We start from the raw sequence: 16813 nt of genomic DNA on the forward strand, positions 1-16813 counted from the left end.
ATGCCCTTCTCCTAACCTCATCATGCTGTCAGGAATTCACCACAAGAAAGGTACTTACCACATCCTGGCTCAGTGAGACCAGTGTGGCAGGTGGACAGTTTTAACACTTTTAACTGTTTGGAACTGAAGTATAACAGACTCACAGAAAAGTGCACAAATTATACAGGTACAGTTCTGTGGATTACCACAGAGTGACCACACAAGTCAGGAAATAGAATATGACTGTCACTCTGAAAATCTCCCTGTTGCCCCCATCTCTTTACTTCTAACACCACAGATTAAATTATTTTTTGCTTTTGAACTTAATGTAAATGGAATCATACAATATGTCTGACTTCATTCATAGAACATTAAGTTGTGAAATTCATGTTGTTGCCATGTAGTTCAATTCATTAGCATTGCTTTATAGTTTTCTAGACTGTGCCACAATTTATTTTACCATTGATGGGCATTTGGGTTGTTTCTAGTTTTTGGCTAATATGAATACTACTGCTATGAAAACGTGATTGGTAGCAGATCCAAGCATTTCTGTTGAGTATTTGCCAAGTCATAGGATAGGTGTGTAGCTATGGTTTAGCTTTGGTAGATGTTTCAGTTTGCTGAAGCTACCGAAATACAATGTAGATTGGCTTTTTCAGTGGGGATTTATTAAGTTACAAGTTGCAATTCTAAAGCCATGGAAAAAAAAAACTAAAGGCACCAAGAGGATCCTTCTTGGAGGACAGGCAGCACCCAGGTGCCTCTATCACATGGGAAGGCACATGGTGATATCTGCTGGAACTCTTGGATTGGTTTCAAAATGACTTTCAGCTCCTGTGGCTCTTTCTGGCTTCTTCCCAGGGGCTTTCCTTCTGCATCTCCAAGTGTCTGTGTCTATGTGTCTGCTCTCTGTATCAGCTCTGAGCTCTCTTTCTCTCCATGAGTTCTTTTAAAGACTCAGTAAACAATTAAGACTCACCTTGAATGGGCGTTGTCACATCTCCATTTAATCAAAAGGTCCCACTCTAACTGGGTATGTCACATCCCCATGGAAACAATATAATCAAAAGGTCCCACTCTAAATAATAGGTTGTCCCCACAAGATTGGATTAGGATTAGGAAAGCATGGCTTTTCTGTAACAGTTTCAGAACAGCACAGTAGATAATGCTAAACATGTTTATTTTGGTTTGCTAAAGCTGCCAGAATGCAATATACCAGAAATAGGTTGGAATTTTACAATGGGAATTTATAAATTCCCATTTACAATTTTATAGTTTACAAATTTACAGCTCTAAGGCCATGAAAATGCCCTATTTAAGTTGTTAACAGGGTGATACCTTCTCTGAAGAAGGGCTGCTGGCATTCAGGATATCTCTGTCATGTAGGAAGGCACATGGTTGGCATCTACTGATCCTTCTCTCTCAGATTTCATCGCTTTCAAGTTCTGGCTCTTTTAACTTTTGCGGGTCCTTTCTTGCTTCTTCTGGAACTTTTTTCTTCAAGCTCTCATAAAGAATTCCAGTAAAAGATTAAGACCCACCTTGAATTGGGTGGGCCACATCTCAGTTGAAACAACCTAATCAAAAAGTCCCACTTACAATAGGTCTGCACCCACAAGAAGAATGGATTTAAAGAACATGACCTTTTCTGGGATTCAAACAGCTTCAAACCAGAACAATGTTTCTAACATTGTTGAGCCAGTTTACACCCATATCCATAAGTGTTTGAGCATTCCAGTTGCTCCCTGTCTTCACCACTTGATATGATCAGTCCTAGCCAGTGGTGCGGTGTGATGTGGTGGGGGGGAAGCTGTGTGCCTCAGAAAAACATGCTTTTAACCTATTTCTATGGATATAAACCCATTGTAAGTAGGACTTTTTGATGAAGCTAATTCTGTTAAGGTGGACCCACCTCATTCAGGTTGCATCTTAATCTTATAACTGGAGTCTTTTATAAACAGAATGAAGAGAGAGTGAGAGAGAGAGGGAAAAAAAAGGGGGGGAGAAAGCAAGAGCATGAGTAACTGTAAGTAACTGTAAGCCAAGGAAGCAGGAAGCTAAAATCCACGAAACCCAGAAGAGAAGTGAAAGACCAGCAGACCATGCCATGTGCCTTGCCATGTAGCAGAGGAGCCAGGATCTCTGGCTGCTGGTCTTCAAGAAGAAAATATCGCCTTGATGATACCTTGATTTGGATATTTTCTCAGCCTTAAAACTGTAAGCTAATAAATTCCCATTGTTCAAGCCAAACCCTTTCATGATATTTGCTTTAAACAGCCTAGTAGACTAAAACATGTAGTATGCTAATAAATCTTTTAACAATTGACGGTTCTGATATGTAGCATTATTGTGGTATAAGTACTCCCATCATGGTAGATTTCAAGCTACCAATAAGATGTCATCAAAACAGAATTGGACAAAGATGCATGCAATCAGCTTTCGCTGGTTGGTACAAGTAGCTCAACCACCTCTGTTCAACTATTTGATGCCTTTCAATAGCCATCAGAAGCTAAGGCAGAAGAACAGGCAGGTTGTAGGAAATCGAGGAGTGGCTGTTCCTTGGTTACTGAGCTTGTCACAGTTATAAACATCAGCAGAGATTTAAAGTGAGTAGATGCTTTCAGCTGAAGATCAGGGAAGATCAAATCAAGGAAGCCACCAGACACCATGAATGGCCAGAGAGATAGTGCTTCTAGAAACACTTACCTCTGCACCCTTGCTTGGTCTTGTGTACTCCACCTCTGCTCTTTCAGACCACTGGGAAAATCTCTCCATCTGTATGTTTATCCATAAACTAGGGTAACTGAACTAAGTGTACTTTGGGACCTCCTTTTGAGTCTGTATTCTGTAACATTGTCCTCAGATCAAGGGGCTATGGGCAAAGTAAGAAAGCTGCTTATCTAGGAGAAATTTGGATGGAATAAGAAGGTTAGAGAAATCCCTCCTAAAATGTTTGATGAGCATCCATGTAGGAAAAGAGCTAGGGTGGTGTTTTAGTTACCTAGTTGCTAAACCAAATACTGTATGATAGGTTGGGTTAACAGCAAGAACTTGTTGGCTTATAGCTTCAGAGCCTAGAAGGCTTGCTTCCTCCTGGGGTTGGTGTCTCCTGGCGATCTGCAATCTTTGTGGTTCCTGGCTTTTTCCCCATATGGCAGTGCACATGGAGGTGTCTTTGTCTTTCTGCTCCTGGTTCCACTTCTGGGTTCTGGTGCTCCCCATGGCTTCTCTCACTGTGGTCTTCCCTATAGGCCTTCAGTAATAGGAGGAAGGCTTATCTTGACCGGTGCACACTTTAGCTAAAGTCACCTTGTCAGTTCTATTTACAGTGAGTTCACATCCACAGGAATGTATTACGGTTAAGAACGTATTTTTCTGGGGTTCATAACTCCAAGCCACTGTGGGTGGATCTTGGCTGCCAGACCTGCTCCATGTTAAAAATTCAAACTTATACTTGAGGTAATGAGCTGTTACACATCAGCTCAATTAAATAACCCTTCTGCTGTTTTAGCAATGGCAGCTTTAAGAAAGATTAATCTGGATGATAATCTGCTTTTTAATCTGCCTGCCTCTGGCTATTTCCTTGAAAGTTCATCCATTACCTTCTGCTACAATTGGGTAGTAGTAGAAATAGATTAAGACTACTGTAAGGTGGATGAGCCACGGTAAACTCTGCTCAGTGGCAGAGTTCTTGCCTGCCATGCCAGAGACCCAGGTTCAATTCCGGTGCCTGCCCATGCAAAAAAAAAAAAAAAAAAAAGCTAATGGAAAAGAAAAACAAACTAATGAAAGGTACATTCCCATGCCTCCAAAGTTTATGGTCTAAAAATAGATCAAATTGTGGACCCCTCAGCCCTCAAGGGCCTAATTTATGCTGTTATGTATATACATAGAGGATGCTGATCAGCCAGAGCCATAGGTTTAGTTAGCACTACTGTTTTTCCTGTCCATTTTCTGTATGGCCAGTCACAGCCAGTCAGCTGGAGGTGCGAATATTGTATGGGTTAGATGAGTGGTTTTATTATCCCTAGTGGAAAAATTGCAAGGTGCATGTTAGGGAACATGATGGGTTTCCTCTTCCATCTCCGGTGCCAGCTCTTGCCAGGAGTAGCCACTTGGGGTGCTGTGTTAAAGGTCTGGGCTCAGCACAGAAGAGTGGATCATGATATTGGGCACAGGGCAAGGTGGGAGAAGCCATGCAGTCTGTATACCATCACCATCCCTGCTTCAGGTGGCAGGACTGTAGGGGCCCATTGCCATCATGACTTAGTTGTAAAGTATCTTGTACCCACTTTTTAAATAAATTTGAGGTAACCGTTGACTCAAATACAGAATTTCCAAAGTGAAAGGAATCTTTGGAATTATCTGATTCAATGCCCTCATTTTATAACAGGTGGAAACCAAGGCCCAGTTTATGGAAACTCACCCAACCAGCGAGCAATGGAGTCAGGCTGAGGTGCCTTTTCCACTATTCCATGCTGCCATGAATGATGTCTCATGTTTAGTCCATCCATCTTATCTGATTTCACACTTGAAAGTAGAGAACATTTATTTATATCTTTTCTATTCCACCAGATTCTCTCATATTTATATAAAATAGGTATTCACTAATTGCTTGTTCTTTTAAAAGCTGTTTGTCCATGAAACCTGTAATAAGATACCATTTTCCAGTCTATCAGATTGAGAAAAAGTCTAAAAGTGTGGTAGCATGTCGTGTTGGCAGCACATGGAGAAAGACTCTTGTGTGTTGCTGGGAAGACTGTATGTTGGCATAATTTCTGTGGAAGGGCAGGTTAGCAGTGTTGGTCAAAATGAAAAGGTATACACTCAAGACCCATAGTTTCCACTTCTAGAAATTTATCTTTTGGAGGTTATTCAAGGGTAATTGTTTATAATACTAAGATGGGAAACAATCCGAGTATCGATGACAGGGATCTGATTAAACAAAATATCACACATTCATTAAGTAGGATAATATGTACATACATAGGGGATGTGGCATAACTGGGGCTGATCTAGGCTGGGACTCACAGATGAACAAAAGGTTGGAAAGTGGGCCTGGAGAGAAGGTGGCTGCTCTACAGACAGTTCCGTGCCCCATATGGCAGGGCAGTCTGGACCAGAGTAAAGATGAAAAGCTTGGGGATCTGGTGAAGTTGCACTTCATTTTAGCTCCACTGTGGTCCTTGTGACTTTGGGCCTATGAGCCATCTTCTCTGGGCCTCAGTTTCTTCACCTGTACATTGTAAAATTTACATGGTATTATTAAAGCACTGTGTGTTTTGTCCCAGGCACATAACAGGAGCTCAGTAAAGAGTTAGTATTCTCATGGTTCTGAATACACCCACTTCCATTCCTGATTTTAATAATTTGAGTCTTCTTTCATTTTTTTCTTGATCATTCTAGCTAAAGGTTTGCTCATTTTGTTGATCTTTTCAAATAACCATCTTTAATTTATTTCATTTTCTGTTTTGTTTTTCTGTTCTCTTTTTCATTTCTTTCTGCTGTAATCTTTATCATTTCCTTCTGCTTGCGTGGGTTTGATCTTCTTTTTATAGTTTTTAAAGGTGGACAATTAAATAACTGATCTGAGAATTTTCTTTTTTTTTAACGTGGGCACTTAAGGGCTCGTAGCTATAAATTTCCCTCTAAGCATCTCTTTCAATGCATCCTATAAGTTTTAGTATGTTTTAGTTTCATTTTCATTTGTCTCAAAGTATTTTCTCATTTCCCTTATGATTTCTTCTTTGACCCTTTGGTAAATTAGGAATATGTTGTTTAATTCCCACATATTCATGAATTCTCCAAGTTGCCTTCTGTTACTGATTTCTGATTTTATTTCATTGTCTTTAGAAAACATACTTTATTAAATTTGTCTTTTTAAATTTATTGTAACTAATTTTTTGGCCTAACATATATTCTATCCTGGAGCGATTTCCATAAATACTTGAAATGAATGAGTATTGTGCTCTTGTTGGATGGAGTGTTCTATAAATGTTTGCTGCATCTGTTTAGTTTTATAATGTTGTGGAAAACTTCTGTTTACTTGATCTCTTGTCTAATTGTTCTGTGCGTTATGGAAAATGGGGCATTGAAATGTTGAATTCATACTGTAGAACTGTCTGTAGAACTTACTGTAGAATTGAATTTCTCCCTTTAATTCTGTCAGATTTTGTTAAACGTATTTCAAATCTTTGTTGTTAAATTCATGTTTTTAATTGTTGTGATCTTTATGATACATTCACCCTTTTATCATTATAAAATGCCCTTTTATAATATTATAAATTATAAAATGTTAGCAATTTTTGTGTTGAAGTTTCTTTTGTCTGAAATACTACCACTTCAGCTCTGTATGGTTTATCATTTGCATAGTATATATATTTTTTCCTTTTACTTTCAACCAATTTGTGTCTTTGAATCTAAAGTGTGTTTCCTTATAGCATGTGGTTGAATGGTTGTTTTTTAAAAGCCATTCTGTCAATTGCTGCCTTTTGATTTGAAGTTTTATCCATTTACTCTTAATGTACTTACTGATAAGATGGGATTCACATTTGCCATTTTGCTATTTCTTTTCCATATGTTTATGTATTTTATGTCTCTCTATTCCTTCATTATTGACTTCTTTTGTGTTAAATAGATATTTTCTAGTGTGTCGTTTAAATTCCCTATCATATAATATAACTTTTGAATTATATTCCTAGTGGTTTCCCTGGGTTATTATCAACATGTTAATTTATAGTGTTCTAATTGAGATTAATGCAAATTTAATTTCAATAGGATACAAAAATTTTGCTTCTCTACACCTTATGTGGTTATTGTCACAAATTACATCTTTTTCCATGGTGTGCCCATCAACTTTGATTTAAAATTATTGTATTATGCAGTTGTCTTGTAAATCAAATCAGGAATAAAAAAGAGGTTGCAAACAAAATATATATTTACATTGTCTTTTGTATTTACCTATATAGTTATCAGTAGCAATATTAACAGTATTCTTTATTTCCTCATGTGGATTCAAGTTACCATCTACTATTCCTTTTATTTCAATCTGAAGGACTCGTTTTAGTATTTCTTGTAGGGTAGGTCTGCTACTGATGAATTGCCTGTTCTTGTTTTCTGGGAATGTCTTAATTTCTCCTTTATTTTGTTTAACTTTTTATTCTGAAATAATTTCACTTACAGGAAAGTTACAAAAATAGCACAAACCCCAAAGAGAAAACTTCACCTTACACTCACATCTACAAATACTGAGACCCACAATTAAAAAAAAATTTTTTTTAAACATAACAACATACAAAAACAAACATTTCTTACCATATGATCATTCCATTCTTGATATATGATCAATAACTCACAATATCATCATATTATATTCGTCACCATGATCATTTCTTAAGACATTTGCATCAATTCAGAAAAAGAAATAAAAAGAAAAAAAGTAATACATACTAAACCCCTTACCTTTCCCTCTTATTGATTGCTAGTATTTCCATTTACCCAATTTATTTTAGCTTTTGTTTCCCCTATTTTTTTTCTATACCCCTTATCACTCCCTTTCATTGATCACTAGCATTTCAATCTACTAAATTTATTTTAACATTTGTTCCCCTTATTATTTATTTATTCTTAATTCCTGTGTTTTACTCATCTGTTCATACTGTAGATAAAAGGAGCATCAGACACAAGGTTTTCACAATCACGCAGTCACATTATGAAAGCATCTTCAAGAAACATTACTACTGGAACACAACTCTACATTTTCTGGCATTTCCCTCCAGCCTCTCCAATATACCTTAACTAAAAAGGTGATATCTATGTGATGCGTAAGAATAACCTCCGGGATAACCTCTCAATTCTGTTTGAAATCTCTCAGCCATTGACATTTTATTTTATCTCATTTCTCTCATCCCCCTTTTGGTCTAGAAGGTTTTCTCAGTCCTTTGTTGGTGAGTCCTAGCTCATTCTAGGATTTCTGTCCCACTTTGCCTGGAAGGTTTACACCCCTGGGAGTCATGTCCCATGTAGGGGGGTAGGGCAGTGAGTTTGCTTGTCGCATTGGCTGAGAGAGAGAGGCCACATCAGATCCATAAATTTTAACATTTTGGCACCTTTGCCCTTTCTTCTTTCCTTCTTCGCTCCCTCCCTCCTTCCTTCCCTTTCTTATTGTCTACTATTGCCATATACATTTCCTAAGAAATATTGCCTCAGAGCAAGGATAGTCTATTTAATATTTACAACATTCAGGAAATTTGATGTGTATGATGTTTCAGTTTTTTTCATATGTCCCAATAATATCGCTTTGACCCTTTTCTCTTTCCTTATTAGAACCCGTCCAGAACTGTGAATTACATTTAATTATCTTTGTCTTTTTAGTTACTCTTTCAATTTTTCATTTTTAATTGGTGGGGACATATATATATATAACATAACTTCCCCATCTCAACCCACTCCCAAACACATCATTTAATGAAATTAATATTGTGGTACCCTTATCACCTTCCATTACTAAAATGCCCCCAACTACTCAAACAGAAACTGTCCACCCATTACCCATTAACTCCCCATTCCCCCTGAACCCTCCCCTGGAAACCTGTATTCTAGTCCTGTCTCTATGAGCTTGCGTATTCTGATGTTTTCTTTGTAGTTACCATGGGACTTAAAATTAGTCTCCTAGATCTATAACATGCTCATTTACTTTGATTCCAACTAAACGTCAGTAGTATTAACAAACTATATTCCTATACTCCTCTGTCTCCCAACCTTTATGTAGTTCTTGTCATAAAACATATTTATACATTGAGTCCCAAACCACTAATTTTTTACATTTTATGTATTTGTCTTTTAGAGCCTGTAGGAAGTAAAAACTGAAGTTACAAAGAAAACATAAAATAGCACTGGCATTTATCAGTGTCAGTACCCTCATTGGATAAAGATCATAATTTCTTAAAGCAGCTTCACTCTTTTGCCTAGTATCCTTTCCCTTCAACCTACAGGGCTCTGTTTAGCCTGTCTTGTAGGGCTGGTTTAGTGTTGACACACTTGCTCAGCTTTTTGTTTAACTAGGAATGTCTTAATCTCTCCTCATTTTGAAATTGGTTGGAAATTTTTTGCTTTCAGCACTTTAAATATGTCATCCCTTTGCCTTCTTGTCTCTGTGGTTTCCAATAAGAAACCAGGACTTAATCTTATTGAGGCTCTCTTTTTTGTGACACACAGCTCCTCTCTTGTGGCTTTCAGAATTCTCTCCTTAATCTTTTGCATGTGACAGTTTGATTATAATATATCATGATATGAATTTATTGGGTTAATCCTGTTTGCAGCTTGTTGAGCTCAAGCTAAATATTTTTGGCCAGTACACTGCATAGGTGATGTTGTATACTTCTTATTACATGACATCACAATATCATGTTGTCTCACTGTTGATGAAGTTGGGTGCAATCATTTGGTACAAGGTGGTGGTACCAGTCCTCCCATTGTAGGGGGATGTTCTCCCTTTGTAGTTGGCGGGGGCTCTGTGGGGACTCCAAAGCTGTATGGGTATCCTACTCCCCAACAACCTTCTCCCTAATGTTTTAAATCATAAAGTGATGATCTTTGCCCTATCAGTTCCTATACTGAGGGTTACAATAATTGTGGCTTTCTGATTGTATTATTTGTTCTACATTGTTAGTTGGCATTTTCTCATAAAGAAGAGAAACTGTTACCTTCTTTACACTACAGTTTTCCAGTTGCACTTAAGTTAGATATTGATTTTGATGCTGAGAGTAAATTTTCTGTTTCTGTATGTATAAAGACATTTATATAGATGAACAGTGAACCCTATTGTAAACGGTGGACTGTCTTTAAATAGTACAATTATAAAAATGTTCTTCCATGAAAAATAACAAATGTACCCCACTTAATGCAGGAGGTTAGCAATAGGGTGGTATATGGGAACTCTGTGTTTTATGCATGATTTTTCTGTAAACCCACAACTTCTCTAATTAAAAAAAACATGAAAAAAGATAGAGTTCAAATAGAGTTGTGTGGCTACTCTGGAGGTCACTCTTATGCAAGCTTCTGTTAGACATTGCTACCTAACATAACTTGCCAAACCCCAACCAAAATCATTCTGGACAATCCTAAAGAATACCTAGGGCGTGATACAAGATTCTACAAAGGTTCCATGCACAAGAGGAACTTTCTAGAAACCTACAACCTCCAGACTGGTCCCTGGATCAGATAAGTCCTGAAATGCAAAGGGGCCAGCCTTTCCAGAACATCAACTAGTTCCATCCCCCATCCCATATTATCAACAGCCCCTTCCAACATGGAAAAGTTAATAGCACATATACCCCTAAAGAATGGGAGAAAGATTAAAGGTAATGGTGGAGTTATACAGAGAAGGTCAGGTTTAGTAAATTAGTGTGATTGTTGAATCATTACACTGATATTTCTTTTAGTCTCCAGTACCTTAAAGCAGCTAGAAATAAAAACCTAAAATTAGGGCGGGCCATGGTGACTCAGTGGCAGAGTTCTCACCTGCCATACTGGAGACCCAGGTTCGATTCCTGGTGCCTGCCCATGTATTAAAAAAAAAACAAAAAAAACACCTAAAATTGTAGAATTGTAACCCCCATCAAACTCTGAAATCTGTTCTGCAACTAATTGTTGCAATGCACTTTGAAATTTATTGCCTTTTTTTATAAATGTTATTTTTCACACAAAAAATAGAGAAGGAAGTATAACAGAAGATAGGATTTAACAAATGGGTAGGACTGCTAAATCTTTATATATCTGTTCTATAACTTCTTGCTAAAATGTACTTGGAAATTTATTGCTTTTTTGTACATATGTTATATAATAAAAGTTCAAAAAATATGTAGAGAGAGGGAGTTTACTTTATAAACATAGAATCGTGTGGTTCTTTATACATCTATAACTGAATATTTGTATAGATATTTTACAACCATATTTATAAACATAGATTTTGGGTATATAGCTATAGTTCTAGAACAAATATGAGTCAGATATTGTTGTATATTGTCAATGTACAAGATGATCTGTATATGCTGGCTTGTTAAGCACTACACGTCTGCCTTGCATATTGCGTGGCTTTATGTTTGTAGGTGATCCCAGACCTACCTCAGTGATTAGAGTTGCTTATTCAGAACCATGTGAGGGTGATGATGTCATTTATTCAGCCCTTACCATGTGCCAGACACAGGTCTGAGTCTTTAACATGCTCACATGCTTAGCAATAATGCCTGATCCTCACAACATCCTTGTGAGGTTGTTCAGACGAGGAAACTGAGGCACAGAGAGGTTAAGGCACTTGTTCAGGTCCATGGAGCTGGAAAGTGGCAGAACGCATATCAATACCTGGAGACTGGCATCAGGGTCTTCCCCCAGAAAAGTAGGTTTTCTAGGACAGTTATAAAATTCAATACCTATCTTAGTTTGCCAGGGTTTCTGTAACAAAATACCACAGGCTGGATGGCTTAAACAACAGGAATTTATTGTTTTAACAGTTTTGTAGGTTAAAAGTCCAAAATCAGGATGGCACAGGGCCATACTTCCTTAGGAGCTTGGAGTATCCAGATGTGGGTTTCCGGCAGCCCTAACGGAGTCTTGACCCTGGTCCCTGGCCACCTGTCTCCTCTGGTCACCTGCCACCTGTGTCCAAATTTCCTCTGCTTGGAAGGTCTCCAGTCATATTAGATTAAGCCCGCCCTGAGTCAGTTTGGCCTCACTTTAACCAATACCATCTTCAAAGACCCTATTTACAAACAGGTCCATAGAACAGGAGTTAGGACTTGAGCATGTTTTTATGGGTGACATGGTTCAAGTCACAGTATCTTTATAGCTTTGGCCTAAAAGTCTACCTAAAGGAAAAGTAAATATCGTAATAATTGCCAATTAAATGAGATATCAATTCATTATTATATTGTTGGGACCAGAAAATTCCTTTGGAAAAGAAATAGCTTCTAAAACCTCATTCCTGAGATATTTATAAATGCAACTGGATTTATAAATAATGCAAAATAAATAGCATAAATTTATTTAAACAGGAAAAGGCCACGAAGACAATTAATGCAGAAATTAGTCCTAATAGCCTAGAAACGCTGAAGTGCTAAGGTCACCACTGACTTCATGGGCTGTGTACAGTGGGGCTGAGGCTGCTGTGCTGGAATCCAAGGGTTGGCCTCAGTGTTTTATTGGGGTTTGTAACATCCTCCTGGATAGAGAGCAGACCAATATATAGAGGCCCCCCCAGTCCTAGTCTCGTTGGAATTCTTTCCAGGTCCAGGGATTACCTGGGTGCCCAGCAGGCAGGCACACCCAGGCTTTGTAAGAGCAGCCCAATTCTGCCCCCTGTGCTCAGTGCCGAGCGGGTTCTGGGGTACACAGGTTAGATTCCCTCACCGCCACCACCTTAAATGCAGACAAGCACCGCACTTCGCCAGTCTCCAGGGGCTGCTGTGTCCTGCTCTGGAGTGTTGAGCCAGTCTTTCTGTCTCCCCGGATGCTACCCATTGATTTGCAGTAGGGTTTTCTCCCCAGGAAGAAAACATTTTGCTTCAGCTGATAGATAATTTTTACTTGAACTTTGGGGCATTAATTATGGAGATTTTACTTATTTGAATTTCAAGAAATAAAGTGGTCTAAAAGGAAGGGCTCTGCTTTATCTAGAATGTCATCCCTGGCACCGTGGGTGACCGTTTATGCCTATGTGAAGTCCTGATGAGTAAATAATTCAGTTTGGAGGAAGAAGAAACCGAAGAGGACCTTGAACTGCACAGGTATCCAGTTGCATTTATTATTTATGTTGTGACACTTCCACCTCAGCGTGGGGGTAGGCCTGGGATCCCGACAAGGCAGGGGAGGGGCTCCCCAATGAAAGGGTAGGGGAATCCCAATGAGGGGGAGAGACACCGCAATAAAAGGGAGGAGAAAGACCCTAATACTGATGGAGGGAGGACCCCAGTTATGGGTGGGGCTGCTGCCTAGAAGTTGAGGAAGCCATCCCTGGATTTTTTCTCTCCTTCCCGTGGGTTTGTAGGAGGCCTAGGGGGAGGAAGAGGTGTTCCTGCCCCTAGGAGCCCCCAGAACTCTCATGGGTGGGCCTGGGAAAGTCAGAGGAGATTCTGACACATGCTCTAAAATGTGCTCAAATGGAAGATTCCTGGGACCTCTGCCAAAGGGGCGTGGTCAGGTTAGGCTCCCCTCAGCTCAGTGCTCTGCAGTGTAAATAGACTGCCTTCCCTGGGGAGGGGCCAGCGGGGAGGGAGGAGGGAGAGGCAGTTTTATAAGAGACACTTTTTTTCCTCTATGCTGGTTTATCAAGATTTTATTTTAAAAACAAAAATTGCACGCAATTATTCATTCTTTTAAATCCTTTACTGTGGTAATATATACATCACAATTCAATGCTGTTAATTACATTCACAATATTGTGCACCTGTCACCACCATCCACTCAAAACTTTTCCTGTATTCTACTTTCTGCCTCTGTGAATTCACATTTTCTAGTTATTTCCTAAAAGTGGAATTATGACGTCTTCAGGGTTCACTGGTGTAGAAATATCATTCAAGTCCCTGTTTTCCCTTCTTTTGGACATACACTGAAACATGGGATTACAGTCATGTTGTAATTCCATGTTTAACTTTCCAAAGACCTACAAAACTATTTTCCACAGTGCATCATTGTACCTTTCTGCCAAAACACATGAGGGTTCCTCTTTCTTGGCATCCATATTTTCCATGTTTTTAACAGTAGCCATCCTAGTGGGTGTGCCGTGGTGGACAGAGCACTTTGAAAATGGGATTTCAGTGCTGTGAAGACCCTGCCTCTGGGAACCTGTGAGTGGCAGAGCGGCTCTAGTACTGCAGTGGTGCTCTGGTGAGAAAAAGGACAAGTGGCAGTGAGTGCCCAGTATCTTAAGTAACCCCGTCAGCAGCCCTCAAAGGAGGCACTTTACAGCCAAGTCAGCAGTCCCGGAAGCCGAGCTGCAGCTGCTGTCACTTGCCTGGAGCCTGGCAGTGTGTTGTGATGGGGTTGGAGTTTGGCGGCCTCACTGCCACCTTCTCCATTTTATTTTGGGCTGTCTTTGGGTAGGTCAGAAAGATTCTGGTACTGAAAAAAAAACTACCCACTGAGTCCTTGGCCTCTCTCCATTTCCCTTGGGGCGCAAATGGGGCCTTGCCTGGGCCAGCCAGAGAAGCACCCCTAGGACAAGTCCTTGGCAGAGTGCTTTGGACACGTGTGTTAGGGTCCCCCGACAGCAAAGCTTACGTGACTAGTCACGTTCTGAACATCACCGCGAAGGGACTGGTTGGCGAGGGCCTGGCATACCTCTGGAACCCAGCAAGTGACCCTGTCACCAACTCTGAGTCTGCGGCTCCCCTGGGTCCTTACCACCACACGGGCCGCCCACTCCCACACCTGGGAATAAGGACGCACCCAGGCGGGGAGCAGTCCCCCTCATGGGCGGGGCTCAGGAAACCCAACTTCATACTCCACAGAGTCACAGACAGTCCTTACCCAGAGGAAGCTGGCACAGGAAAGCACATTTGATGTAAGTCCTTTCATGGGGAAGTGAAGGTGTCCTGTTTGCATTTTTTAAGGGGAGGGTCTGTGGCATCAGGAAGTCAGAAGGCGGAGCAGACACCACGAAAAGGATGCCCTCCCTGCCTAGATGAAGCTCTTCAGAAGTTCCTTTGGCAAGAGCAGAAGTGGAGGAAACCCCCAGTTTTTTCTGCGTCCCTTAGGGAGAACATTAAATGAAGACCCCACACTATGTCCCCTGAGTTTATTGTGGCTGTAAGACGCTGCCCCACCCGGAGGAGAGAACCCTGTGCCGGGCCCCACCACCTTGCTTCCTGTCTTACTTGCCCGCGGGGTGCGAGGCTGGCCTCCAGACTGCCCTGATGTCCACCCCAGGGGAGGGGAGCTAGTGTCCCGCTCTCACTATCCCTGGAGAGGTGGCCCGAGGGAGTGGCCCATGGAGTTGCGTGTCTCCACACCCTCTAGAAAGCTATTATGTGGAGGCCCCTGGAACACCCTTCGAGTCCATAAAAGGAGGAGGGCACCCCTCTTTCAGAGCTGCCCTCCCACCTGCACAGCCCATCCCACCTACCCACAGCCTTCTTGGCTAAGGGGGTGCCTCCCCGGTGATGCCCCTTCTCCTCTAGAGGTGATCCCCTCAGGACCACACTGAGGGTTCGGAACTTAGCATTTCACTACGTATTATCCTGTGCTGTTTTCTGATTTTCTCTGTGTGGGAAAGTCTAGATCTATATAAACTTCTGCAATTTCCAGGAGCTCTGGCTGGTACGTTATGCACGGAACCAGGAGGCCAGCTTCTCTGGTCCATCACATATCAGTGCATTTTTATTTTGTTAAAGTAACACACAGAGTTCAAAAAGGCATAGCTTGGAAACAGTGGCCTCTACCTCATTTCCCCCTCACTTTCCCAGAGACAGCACTGATGTTTATGGCCATATTTCTAGGTAATAATGCTTATGCTGCTATTTCACATAATCCACAGACTTCTTGTCCTTTCATATTGCTTTTTTTTTTTTTTTTTTACTTTTTTTTATTGTATAACATATATACAAAGCAAAAAAAGAAAAAAGTAATAGTTTTCAAAGCACTCTTCAACAAATAATGACAGGACAGATCCCAGAGTTTGTCATGGGCTACCATACCATCATCTCAGATTTTCCTTCTAGCTGTTCCAGAACATTGGAGGCTAGAATGAATAAATATTTCTTTTTATCATCACAACTGATTTTTTTCTTTTTTGTGAAAAATAACATATATACAAAAAAGCAATAAATTTCAAAGCATAGTACAATAATTAGTTGTAGAACAGGTTTCAGAGTTTGCTACAAGTTACAATTCCACAGTTTTAGGTTTTTACCTCTAGCTGCTTTAAGATACTGGAGACTAGGGTGGGCCACGGTGGCTCAGCAGGTAAGAATGCTTCCCTGCCATGCCCGAGGACCCGGGTTCGATTTCCGGTGCCTGCTCATATGAAAAAAAAAGATACTGGAGACTAAAAGAAATATCAATATAATGATTCAGCAGTCATACTCATTTGTTAAACCGTACTTCTCTGTATAATTCCAGCATCACCTTTGGTCTTTCTCCCACTCTTTAGGGGTATTTGAGCTATACCCATTCTAACTTTTTCATGTTGAAAGGGGCTGTCAATAATATAGGGTAGGGAGACAGAACTAGCTAATGTTCTGGAGAGGCTGGGCCTTCTAGGTTTCAGGACTTACCTGGTTCAGAGACCTATCTGGAGGTTATAGGTTTCTGGAAAGTTAACCTAGTGCATGGAAACTTTGTAGAATCTTATATATTGCCCTAGGTGTTCTTGAGGATTGGCTGGAATGGTTCTTGTTAGGATTTGTCATGTTATGGTAGGTAACAATGTCTAACTGAAGCTTGCGTAAGAGTGATCTCCAGAGTAGCCTCTCAACACTATTTGAACTCTGTCGGCCACTGATACCTTATTAGTTACACTTGTTTTCCCCCTTTTGGTCAGGTTGGAATTGTTGATCTCCCAGTGCCAGGGCCGGACTCATCCCTGGGAATCATCTCCCACACTGCCAGGGAGACTTTCACCCCTGGATGTTATGTCCCATGTAGGGGGGAGGGCAATGATTTCAGTTGCAGAGTGGGTCTTAGAGAGAGTGAGGCCATATCCGAGCAACAAAAGAGGTCCTCTAGAAGTAACTCTTAGACATACTTATAGGTAGGCTAAGCTTCTCCACTACATACGTAAGCTTCACAAGAGCAAGCCTCAAGATCAAGGGCTTGGCCTATTGATTTGGGTGTCCCTAAT

At 40.5% G+C, this 16813-nt stretch overlaps 1 protein-coding gene across 6 annotated transcripts in view; it reads left to right on the top strand.

The window, feature by feature from the left end:
• NINL (ninein like) overlaps positions 1 to 16813 on the top strand; it is a 213480-nt gene that overhangs the window by 65963 nt on the left and 130704 nt on the right. For 5 of the 6 annotated variants that reach the window (XM_077114056.1, XM_077114107.1, XM_077114062.1 and 2 more), the window contains exon 2: positions 12652 to 12761. The exons of the other annotated variant lie outside the window; for it this stretch is intronic. The gene's annotated coding sequence lies outside the window, so the exon portion shown is untranslated. The remainder of the gene's footprint in view (positions 1 to 12651; positions 12762 to 16813) is intronic. 6 annotated transcript variants of the gene reach the window in all.

Source organism: Tamandua tetradactyla, chromosome 1, assembly GCF_023851605.1.
Source record: "Tamandua tetradactyla isolate mTamTet1 chromosome 1, mTamTet1.pri, whole genome shotgun sequence".
NCBI classification, from domain to species: Eukaryota; Metazoa; Chordata; class Mammalia; order Pilosa; family Myrmecophagidae; genus Tamandua; species Tamandua tetradactyla.